Genomic DNA, 13,003 nt, shown 5'->3' with positions numbered 1-13,003 from the left:
TTTTTATGTACCATTTTTCATTTCAGGATTGCAAAAAGCACTTTGATTCATGGAATTGCTTTTAAGCTGAGAGAAATCATGGTTTTGGTCTCCTGCAAAGCAGACATGTAGTTCTTCTACAGTGCCTAGTAACTTGTGGCCACTGTACTAACCTCGGGAGACCCCCATCAGGCAGCCGTTATGTCAGGTATATTTTGCAAATAGGGAAATTGTGACATTCAGTTAACTGGCTGACTCTCAGAACACACAGCAAGAAATACAATGCTCAAAATTAATTTAGATTAAACTAGGAATTAATTGTTTTACCAGGTGCAAAACGCCTAGCTATTTTCAGACACGCATTTGATGGGGGAAATACAAGCTTCTGAGCACAGTTCCTTAAGTCTCAAGGACTTGTATGAACAGAATTAATTGTCTTTAATTGAAACTTTAAAAGCAGTGACAGACACTTGCTGTTAATCAATTGGGATTTCATCACAGTATTTGGAATAACTATGTATCATAGAGGAGGAGAAAGTTTAGTTTCTCTTCATCACATGCCACAAGCTGGTGGTGATGAAAACAAGTCATAAGGCATGTTTGGGGGAGATTTTGTTACATTTCATTGCCATGATAAAATAATGAAATAGTAATAAAAGAGAGGCAAATCAAAAAACAGCAAAAGAAAATGGAGATTCAATGTTGTTTATGTTCCATGCTAATAAAGGGCAACTTGCTTTTTTGTTCATGATGTGCTAATGAGCAGAGTTGTGTGGATAAATAGAGTAATTCAGACAGAATGGCAGGTACAAAGGGGCTGTCCCTTTAAAACAATTTCTAATGGAGATGATAAAATTATAAGTTTTTATTTTCATCTACAATGGTGACTTTTTGAGATGCAGTGCGAGATACGCTGTTCAACGTCAGGATCAATGAGACACATTTAACAGGTCCAGTTTATGGCTGAACTAAACACAGTTACTGTATTGTTCACTAGCTATAGAAAAAATCATATTAACATCAACTCAAGTTGCATTTAAGTTTTTATACTTGGTTTTAGAAGCTATTGCTAACAGCTATAAAAAATGTGTAATAACACCAACTCTGCCAAATTTCTATTGTAAGGCTTCATTTACAAGTTTGCCTACGGTCTTTCTATGAGAGTTGCATGGACGGGTTTTTTGTCAGGTTTTTTTCACCTACTTTTCTTTGGTAAAGTTTATTTTTCTGTTGCTACTTTATGAAATCAGGGGATTCAAATACCTGAATCTAGTGAAAAGTTTAGGGTTTGTAGGGAACATCATTGCCTATAGAAAAGTTTCTGCTGATTATCAAGAACCGTTGTTTTATTAATTTGGTTTTTTTTCTTTAAGTCTGTACCAAAATGATTCATTTAATTATGCAAGATAATGATTTCTTTTTCTAGGAGTGCAATATAGCCTTATATCTGTTTAGACTTCTGAGAGATGTTTGTTATGCTTTGTATCAGGTGCTGGGTATTGACAAGAAGACTCCATCCTGTTAAAGGATGTCTTTCGTTGTAGCACGAAGCAGATGAAAGGAGTGTTCACACAGCATCACCTTGTTGTTTACCTGGTTTCTCATCATTCCTGAAGAGATAGACTTTTCCAGCTTTACTGAAAAAGGCAAGGAAACAAAATGAGGAAATAAAATTACTTATTTCTTCACTCTGCACGCATACAGCAACTTGAGATCAGTCTGCTGTCTTTTATCATGGCAATAAATATTGCTGCATACTCCACCACAGGAATTTGTTAGGATTTTTTTTCACTTGAGTGATAGAAATAATTAATAACTGTCTTTTCATATTACTGACATTTCTTTCAAGACGATTCTATGCTATTGTTCAAGCTAAAGAACTACATCATTGATTTTTAAGCACAAAAAGGTTCCTGATTTCCCACAGATTCAATGGTGTTAGGATGCCTGGGAAAACTGTAGTTTATTCTGATTTGTTTTTCAGAGTTTAGGTGTTCAAATTTTGCTTAGTTAGCACTGTATTGATTTTAGCTGCTAAGTGACCTATAATTATAGTCTTGTGTTCTAACGTTTGAATGTAGATGGAAAAGGGGGAATTATTTTCTCTGTATCAATTTTCTTTTTTGCTCTAATGGCTAGGAAGCCACAAAAATTTGAGATAAGCTGTGTGATTTCAGCGGCAAAATGCTGGCTTCAAAGGATTCAGCTTATTTCTGAGCATGAGATGCAACATAGCAACATGACTTCAAACTACTTTCATCTAGAGTCTGTTTTCATCTCTATTAGTCTCAGAAATAAAGCTACATGCTAAAAACAATGAAGGCTTTAATTTCAGCACTGCAGAAACACTACACTGGAAGCAATATACTCCAGGTAACATGATAAATTGTAGATCAACACCTGAAAGGAAGAAAATTTGAAGTATGCCTTTGTGGTTTACTGTGGTTATAAAATGACAAATTTAACAAAGTAGAGCATGGGCAGAGAACAACTTCTATATGCAGTTGAAGAGCTATCATTAATGTGTTGCAGAATCCATTAAAATAATATATTGTTCTATGCAGTGACTTTGGTAATCTAACTGGAAAGAAAATCTACCATAGACAGCAAACCTGAAGAAGACAGATCAGTTTTGCATTTTGCACAAAACACAGGAGAATTGTTGTTAACACGTGGTATGCCAGAGGCCATCAGTTGGTCTGCAGAATGCTGTAAATGCTGCAGTTAGGGTTTTCATTAAAAACTTTTGTCCAGGCTCTTCAGTATCACACGGTGGTGGGCAGGTACATTGCCCAGATCTGAATCTTGCACTGCTGAGCTGTTCGTGTTCCCATTCTTGCTTTTACTCCTGCTACTGATAAAATGCTATTTCTACCTTATAGAATTACATGACAGTTCAGAAAAATGTAGTGATCAGCAACAGGATGAAACCAAAACCTTCCTAAGGTTTCTCTCCCACCTTTGAAATGCTGGATTATGAGATCTAACCCAGAGTACCAAAGACTTTGGTGGTAAGGAAACTCAGGTTACACAGGGGGCATGAAAGCATGGACCAGCCAATATGACTCAGATTTCCTGGGCTGAATTATGACACCTCTGGCTTTGAACCCAAGGTTTCTTGCTCCTCACTTGAATGTCCAAACTACAAGACAAATAGTATCTTTCTGTGATAGCTCAGTTGTTTTGACTAAAAAAGTTTTCCGCAACTTGAGAAACCTTTCCCAAGGAAAGTTGCACGGAGGTTGGTACATGAAGTCTTTAATATTAAGTAACATAATAACTGCACCTTGTTCTTCTTTTGATTGTCTCTGCATAGGAAGACTTGAGTGCTATAGAGTTGGGTTTTGACAGATTTTTTTTTCCTCTGTATTTATTTTAGGGGGATTGGAGGAGTGGGTTCTTTTTTTAGGTTAAGGTTTTATTTTATTTTATTGTATTTTTAATCTTATTATGCATAGGCACTCTGGAGAAGGTAGAACTGTCCCATAAAGATGTGCCTCTTGCAGAGATGAACTCTTCCATTGTTGTACAGATGTCCATCATGTTGGAGAACAAGCTGTTTACTGTGGTCCTCAGACCTCAGCTTTGATCTGTCTGCCAGAGCACACTGTTAGTCTGTTCAGACCAGTATGGAGAATGAGCATAATGTGTCTGTGTTCCTGGGGAAAGCCATGCAGCTTTCTCTGCTCATTTCATGTCTATGTGGGACTGCCAAGAACTAACTTATGCATGTATAATTGAGACTAGCTCACCATCTTCCAAGGAAAAGAAGCCAACTAATTGATCAGAAATGGTAGGAAGCTACATATATTAGAAATCTTACATGTGAGAAAAATGTCAGTAAAGAATGCAACAGAGCTTTTAAAGTTCTTCGTGCTCGTCTGTCCCTGTCAGTTCTAGTCACAACCCACCCCATAACTGTACCGGGATGTGCTAGCACTGTTAAAGGAGTTTCACTGCATGAAGATTATCTGTTCTATAATAAGATGAAGAAAGATGTGTAATAAAATGATCAGAGAATATACTAAATGTGGAAAACAGGCAGAGATTAGGAAACTTGCTTAAAATGTGCAAACTTCACTTAATTATCAGCTGCATTACTGAGGAACTAGTCTGCCTTGGGTCTTATTGTTGGTGTTCTGTGTGTTACTGTAGCATCTAGGAAATCCAGCTATGAATCCATCAAGGCAGTCAAATACTGTATGAGATATTTCGCATTTATAACAGAAATATATTCTTGTCCCAGAGGAGCTAGCAAGGTAGTAGTTAGACATCTAAGAGACAGCAGATGTGTGGATATGCAGAGAGTAGCCCAAGGGAATGGTTAGATGTAACCTCTCACTCTTCAAAAATATCAGCCAATGTGCCAGCAAAAAAAAGCATATTATGACACCTGATTAATTTTTCTTAATATCTAAGCTGGAAAACCAGAAGAACAAGTGGCTATAAAGTTCTTTTGAAATTATGTTACAGAAACAATCTTTCCCCTCCCCTGTCTAAACTACTGTTTCTCTTTTGAGCTATCTGGGAAAGTGCTTTGGATTTCAGCTTTTTCCAAACCACTCTAATTGTGTGCTCATGTAATGAATACAGATGGGATAGTTTTGGAGAACAAAAATTTAGTTCTTGGATTAGAGGCAAGTGGATGTTCAGTCCAGAGAGTCCTTGCCTGTCTTAAAATTTAAAAGGCCTGTAAATGCATGTTTCAGATTCCTATGTCAAGAAATCATAGGATTATGGAAAAACAGGATTGGAAGAGATCCGAAAAGGTCACCTACCCCATTCCTCTGCTCCAGGGTGGGACCAGCCAGGTTGGTGGCATTTTAAAAGTGGAGATTGCACGGCCTCCTCAGCAGTGGGTTCATGCTTACTGGTAGGTTGCTCCTGATCATGAACCCACGCATTTTCTCCTGCAAGTTCACCCAGGTGTTCTGACGGCTCCTGCCATGGTAATATATTCCAACACACTGTATTAGAATAAACCATCAATTATCAGTAGGAGATGCATCAAATTTTTAATTATGTTCCCTTTTAACACAGTTGAGTATTTTGCTGGTAGGAACCCTGATGCAAGTAGAAAGTGAGAAGACTGACAGTATCCTTTAAATTAACAGATTTTTTTAATTGAGGTGCAACTGAAAAATAGATCTGGGAAAAAGAAAATTTAGTACTTAATGGTTTCTGCTGTTACTGTGATGCTTAGGATAATTGCAGTACTCTAATTGCATTCTTTTTAAGTAATCAAGCAGAAGTAAAGTTTTCCAAAATAATTGTTATTGACAATAGTCATACCTTCCCTAAAAACGGTAGCTTCAGTATCTACTTAGCCAATTAAAATCACACCAAATCAAGCTAGACAGAATCTTTTTTTCATATTTTTTGACAACCACTCTACAAAATTTTGTGTAGACTGAAGGCTGAAAAGCTTAATGAAATGTACTAGTTTGACAGCTAGTGATTTTTATCAGGCAAAATGGCTTTTATGTATGCCCACATATTTTATTTGTGATTCTTTTTCTGAACCCAATATAAATGCATCTGCAAGAATCGATTATTTACATGTTCATTTTGGTGTTACAACTGAATTTTATATTAAATAAAATATTTAGAAACATGACAATTTAAGGTTGACAAGCACTACTATATAAATAGTTCACCATTGTAGTGAGTACTACAGATGTGATGGTAAAGGTCCAGTTTAGCAAAGCATTTTAAGGATGAGCATAAAATCTTTGATTTCACTGGAAGTTAAGCTGAATTGCACTCCGGATCTCCTTAACACACTTGTAATTTGGTTAACACCCATTTTATGGTGAGGAGAATAAAAACTGCCATTTAGCCCAACTCACAGAGTTTGTCAAGAGCAAAGGTAAATAGTTTGTCTCCTGCATCTTTCTTCTGTTATTATGCTACTTCTCTAGAATAAAAGAAAAAGCTGCTGAAGGGGGAAAAATCCACTACATCCTAACTGTCAAACACCAGGTATTCAGTCTGCATGTCTGGTTACTGTTGAAATAATTAAACAGACAGTGCTGTTCTCTTTCCAGTCCTGTAAGAGCAGAACAGGGGAACGAAGGTTATCCCAGGCTTTAAGGTTGGCAGGAAAATGGGAGACAACTTCAGTGCACTCCTCTCCTCCAAGCTTCCTATTTGGCCTCAGGTAAATCAGTTTTCCAGCTGTAAAAAAAAAGGATAAATCTACCTCCCCGTTTGCTGAAGTGTTGTGAAAAGATGCATTATGTACCAGATGCTCAAGCACAAGGATACTAACAATCTAAAAAGTTTCCAGAGGATGGTCAGTATGATGCCTTCTAGAAACTTAATACTGGGTAATAATTTAACCTACCTGAAAATATTCTTAAAACTCTTTATTGGTTAGATGTTTAAGGGAAGGAATATGTTAAAACTTGAAAGAAAAGAAGTTAGATTTTCACTGTAGCTTAAGCCACTGAAGAACAGTAAATGACTTCAAGTCTCAAATATAAAGTTATCGGTGGCCTGATCAAGCTTTCTAGCAGACGAAAGCCTTGAATCGCTCAATTTGAAAAGAATATTTTCTGAAACACAATCCTTTAAATTTGTCTCAGATTGGTGGTTAAAAACCAGCTAGTTCGAGTCATTAGTCCGTCTTGAAAACCTCAGTCTTCAGTTTAGAATGGATCACCATATTTTGATGAATCCACTGCATTCAAAGAGCCCTTTATAAATTCTCCTTCAGAAGTGTGGGACATGATAGTTAATGTAAGCAATTTCTACAGCATAAGTCATGGGGATAGGTTTCAGCTTAGACACAACTTCTGGTACAGTTAAAGATCTGAAAAATGAGTACAGAACAGAAGGGCTGGCTCAGTGTTAACCTTGTGCAGTTAAATCAATACTGTAATACAGACCCTCAAGCTGAGACAGCATCACCCTTCCTGATCACCCCTACTTACTGCATGCTGCAGCACATTGTGTAAACGCTTCCTCTACCACTACAGGAAAGGATTTAAAAATAGAAACAAGGTGGAGTGGTTACCTTGGGGCTGGCTTTTGGAACAGGAGGATGTTACAGACATGAGAGAAAAATCCTTTGCTTCTAAACACGTTGGGGGAGAGAGAGAGATATCTTGTATTAGCTATGCAAGCTGTACTCTGACACTACACTGGTAAAACTCTCACTTTTGCAATCTCCTGGCAAGTTTAAAAGCCCAAAAGTAGGACCAGACCTGCATACTTGATGCAGAATGCAATAGACTGCCTTCTGGCTCTGGGATCCCAGAATTTTTCCAGTGAAGTTGTACAAATCATTCCGTGGTTGGTTTATTGTGGTTCAGTGACCGATCAAATAAAATCATCAGGTAGACTCAAAATACTTTTTTTCTATCTAAAACTAGTAACTTTCAAAACAAAACAAAAAAAACCCCTACATTTCATTTTCACTTATTTTCCACTTTTGAAAGTCATGCTTCTCTAATGAATGTCTAATTTAGCCTATTTGTTTATGTTTAGAAAATGTCAAAAAATATTCCAATACTTCAGGAGCTTTTTCTTACCCATCATTGTTGTTTTTCCTAATTTTGTCCTAAATTTTTCCTAATTTTGTGCTAAAACTTTGAATAATTGGGAGAGGGGAAAATTTCTCTGTAAAGGAGTTTTTTATTAAATAAATCATCCACCTTAAAGCTGTGCCTAGCTCTATTCAATGGTCTGTTTAAAATGCGTGTGTGCGCTCAGTCCAGTCTTTAGCATTATAATCAGCTTAACATCACTGTTAAGCAGAAAATCACTGTCAAAACCGATTCCATTATTGGTAGTCTTGCCGAGCAGCTCAAAGACTGAATGGACTGTGGGGCTAATTAGGCATCTGGAATGGGCTCATTTCTCATCTGAAAACGTGGCCCATTGGAAGGAGACTAGGGAGAATGAAAAATGCTAAAGAAGAGCTTTTTCTTTTGTCACGTGACCCTACTGTGTTATTTTCCATTTCATTTCATTAAAACAGAGAAATGTTTGGCAACCTGATGATTTTAATTGTCATAATGAAGCGATAACAAGATGAGCCTCAATTTTAAATATTTGAATCAAAACTCAGAGAACTGTGGAACTCATTATACTGATTTCCATCTGCCCAGTCAGAACTTTTTTTCTAAAGGTAACGAAAAGCGTAGTATAATGTTATCAAATATTTAGAAATATTATTAAGGAAATAGTATTGACCTATTAAAACAGTATAAATAAAATTTAAGAAACCATATTTTAAATCACTGTAACCGTAGAAGACAACAAAAATAATTAACTTCAGTAGATCTTGCTTTTCTTTTTTTTAATTTTATTGTCACTGTTGATAATTCCACCCATGGGCACCTTTAATATGGATTTAGGATTCTAAAATTAAGTTGCTATTTTTGCCCAGATGTATCGTTCTGTCTTCTGTCTTTAATCTTTTTAAGGAAAATTTGCCTGTTATTATAAGGATTACTTTATTAAAACTCTTCATCTCTCTGCTTACACATTCAGTTCTGCTACTTGAACTGATACACTCCAATAATTCAATGCTGAATTCAAATATGTCTTTCTATGTAGCTGCCAAAGTGGTTATTTTTCTTAGATACAAATCTCTCATTTGCAATTATATTCTGATTTATCAGACAACATTCTTGTGTCTTACAACATTTGTTTTCATTTCTTGTGGTGATTAATAGTCTCCACTTGAGAAATTATTTTCAATGGCTTCTAGGCAAGTGTCACCCATGTTGCTTCATCAATTCTAAAAATGTATCTGAAAGTTCACCACAAATATTTAACAGTTATTCAGCTTCTTCATTATCTTTTCTCAGCATGCAGCAAAACCATAAGATATTTAAGATCATATCAGAAGTGTCAAGTGTTACCTGTACTAACACTTGTCTATCACAAGAGTTTCATAATTGTAAGACAAACCTCAGAAAAAGATGAGATTATCTGGAAAAAAACAGGTTGTAAAATACATTTTAAATGCTTTGTATTTACCCTCTGGTTTCTGAGCTTTTAGATATGCACTTCAGATATATTTTGTACCCTTTCCTTTGCAACCACTTGAACAGAAATTGCTAAAAAAAATATGAAATAAGATTTTCTTAATCATAAACTTCTAGAAACTAGAGGTTTGAAGAAGATTAAGATTGTGAGAGTTGAAACCGTGCCTTAGGCTCTCCCCAGTTAATATGGAAAGCAACTGTTACTGCCAAGATCTGACTATAACCCTTTAGACTGGAGACTTGAGAGGTAACTGGTTTAGATGGTTATGATGCTTATTAATTAACACACCACCAAGAAACTACTAATTCCTTAATTATCTAAAAAACACACCTGTATGACTAGGATCATTAAGTCACCATTGCACTGCTATGGACAGCCCTTGCAAGTGACAAGCACTATTCTTTTCCCTTCTCCCTTAGTGTTAGGGTGCAAGTCTGTTCCTGCTTATTCTGCCCTGTCATGCCAAGTCTTTTGGGGGGATGATGGGGAACCCAGTGGGTGTCTGCGTTGGTTCTCCCCAGCATCCCTTGGGACTCAGGTGTGCAGGTCATTTTCACCACCACCAGAGTCATCTGCTCTCCCACTGTCAGAAGGTACCACCCCCTCTATCCTCTACTCAAGTCTACAATTTATTCTTTTTTATTATCTTTTTTCACCACCCTACCTACCATCCTGCTCCTAACTATGTTTTCCTCATTGGTCCCAGTTCTGCTACAAGCACATCTAAATACAGTGTTTCCAACACCTTTACTTAGGCAAACTCAGCCCATTCTGGTATTACTCATGCAATTACCCAGGTACAAGTGGCCTTGCATCCCCAAACTCCCTCTCAATTACTCTGTTCATGCTGGTTAGACTTAATTGACCTGTTCCGCTCTCTAGACATTGTAATCCTACTTTAGCCTTGACTCCTGTAGATAACTCTAATGAAGCTGATGCAGTTTTTTAACCTATGCGCTTACAGTTTGTATAAGAACAACAGAATAGTATGGGTTTGTGCTCACACAGTATCTTTGTCATCGAACAGTTTGCATGGTCCTCCTGGTTCCCCTGGGACACCTTAGCTGATTGTGGGACCTACTGTTCCAGTGGGACCTCTGGCTCACAGTAATTTTATTACATCATTTAACACACAGTGCAATGAGTCTCATTAGTCATCTGCTTGTTTTCCTTCAGCACAAAGAGCAGGTTTGAGAGTGAGGGTACTCAGGTGGTAGGGCTGTCAGTGCTGTTCTCCAGCAGATGACATGAACATGGTGTTACCCGTGTGCAGCCTCTTGTTTGAGTCTCTGCCCTTTGGCAGTTGTTAGCCAAAAAGGAATGATACCATTCAAAGTCAGTGTGGGACAAAAAAAAAAGTCATGTTTGCAGCATACAGTTGTGATAATAAAGATTAATGACTCTGGTTGCTTGCTGGCACATGGCCACTGTAATTCCTGACATGCATGTGTGTGGCATCAGGCAAATCCCATACGGTGTGCCTCACGGTCCCAGTGTCTCCCTTCAGAGATGGCACCAGAGCTGGTGGAGGAGGCAGCAAATTTGTCATAGGTGTTCAAGACCCCCTGCTAGCCTGAGCTTACTTGCAGTGTAAAAAAACAAAGCAAGACCTTCTGGCTTTGCATTTCCATAGTAGCCTGGGGGCAAGGATGCTCCAAAGCCATGGCTTGCTTGTTAAGAATTATTAAAAAATCTTTGGGGTTTCTTAAAGAAGGAAAGAAAAGAAAAAATATCCTATGAGATTTGCTCCTCACTTATTGGGAGTCAACATAGATTCTTTGAAATTGGAAGGGTTGATCCATATTTTGTATTATAACTACCTTAAATTCCGGTTTTTGCTAAACACTTAAGCCACCTGTGTCTTACACACATTTGCTTTTATTATAGAAAATAGTTCTCTATGCCTTTAGAATCAGATTGTTGTTGCAGTAACACATCAAATGTTTTTCTGGTGGTGGTCCCAGTGAGTCAGATCCAAACTGTAAGTACTTTTTCAATACCTGTTTTGGTTTATTTATTCAATAACAATCAACTTATATATGCACACTTACATATATATATACATATATATATGTACATTGAATATGAGGCATTGATTAGCCCTCTGAAAATCACATTCATCATCCGGACATCTCAATCATAAATGCTGCAAGCTGTATTGAAATAGATACATAGAAAGCTTTCAAAGTAATTTCCTTTGAAGTACTGTCTTATTTGAAATTATATATTTTTCTTATCAAAAGAAAAAGATTCTGGACTAAATTTAATCATGTAGAATTGTATATAAGAAATAAAGTGTTAAATATGTCTAATTCATTGCAGAAGCTGTATTTATTACTTTCTAATTTGTTTCCTCTGAAATAAGAAGCTGATGAGTGAACACACTGAGCAGCAGGACTTGGCTTTTTTGTCTTTGATGGTGCCAGAAGTGTATGCTTTCATTTCAACATGAATAGATAAAAGATATTCTCCACTATCTCCTTTTTGAGAGGTCCCATAAAGCATCTGTGGCTCCAGGCACTTACGAGGATATGACTGTAGTTTGAATGTATTTTATACCACAAAAAGAAGGCAAGGTTCCTTGCACTTGGGGAATTGACCACACGGTAATAGGCTAGGCTTTGCTTTCAGATGCAGCAAAATATCATGGCTAGTACCAAATTTGTGTTCTTACTTAACATACTAACACTGACTCTTCAGTTCAGTGAGTCCACCAAAGTCCCATGCAACTACAAATCATGCGTGGCTTGTAACCTGCGCTTGCAGCTCAGCAGCCAGATAAAAACTCCATGACAATACAGTACAAAAAGCCTAAAAGAATAAGCAAGTTACTGAATGAGCTATCATCAAAAACCAAGATATTCAGGTCCATCAGTTCTGAAATGCATTTCAGTCACCCCTGCTGCTCTCATTTCATCTCTCCAGAGACTACCAGCCATATTTTAAATCGATTGTACACTTACTCAGGCACTAGTCGTTCTGCTAAGACTAAGTTTGGTTCAAGTTTTGTGATGTTTCTCAATGCTGCTACAGCATTTTTCAAATGAGAAAGTGCAGAAAGAGGCTTAGTTTTCTATCTATGTTTAATGACTACCAGCTGCATTTAAAAGCTATCTGACTAAAATAGTGAGAACAAATACAGGAACATCTGAGCCTTTATTTTAGTTACACTATAGCTGCAATGACACTTAGCTAGTGTTATTGCATTGACACCTTTCACATTATTTCATTTGAGGTGATAGTTCATTCAGAGTCAACTTATTCAACCGGACTAACAGAGAATACATGACAGAAATTTCTCCATCATAATTCCATCACCCCTTAATTACCTTGAACTTCAGTTTCTTTACTTTCTTCCTCATAAGTAATGTGTAAAAGTTGATCTTAAAGAATGTAGTGGTCATTACTCAGACTCTGTACATTTCTTACGAATAATGCACATTCAGCCAGTTCATCAGTTTTTTTCAAATCCTGTTTGTACCAAAGTATCATTTACACTTAGTCATGAGGTATTTATCACAAAGAGGTATTTATCACTTTGGTTTGTCTAATCAATGCATCAATATAAATGAAATATAATATGATGAAAATCCTAATTAAAATCAAGTAAAAATGTAGAAGTTGTTAAAAAAATGGTAAAATGGAGTAAATGGATCTTTATGTGAAGAAATACACAGTCAAACAGTAACGTGACAAGGAGATGAATATTTGACCTAAGCAGTCTGAAATAAAAAGCTAACAGTTAACAGCCATATTCTAAAGATCTGTGGCTATTTTGAAGTGTTAGTTTTTCTTACTTCCCCTCATCTAAACAAGTTCATGACAGTTTAGTCAGGATGACCTTCTTCTTTGCAAGAAAGAAAGAAAGAAAAGAAAAATAAACTTGTCCATAAGAAAACATATGGCCCATGGTTCTTTTTTAAAAAGTCAGCATCATCCTGAACTGAGTTGTTGTTACTGGAATTCTGAGTTGTTTTAACTGAATCTGGATCTCCTGCCATGGTTCTGCTTCCTCACTATAGAA

The sequence above is a fragment of the Egretta garzetta genome, unplaced genomic scaffold, assembly GCF_000687185.1.
Source record: "Egretta garzetta isolate BGI_Z169 unplaced genomic scaffold, ASM68718v1 scaffold94, whole genome shotgun sequence".
NCBI lineage: Eukaryota > Metazoa > Chordata > Aves > Pelecaniformes > Ardeidae > Egretta > Egretta garzetta.
The sequence above is the reverse complement of the archived record's forward strand: the minus strand, read 5'-3'. Positions refer to the sequence as shown.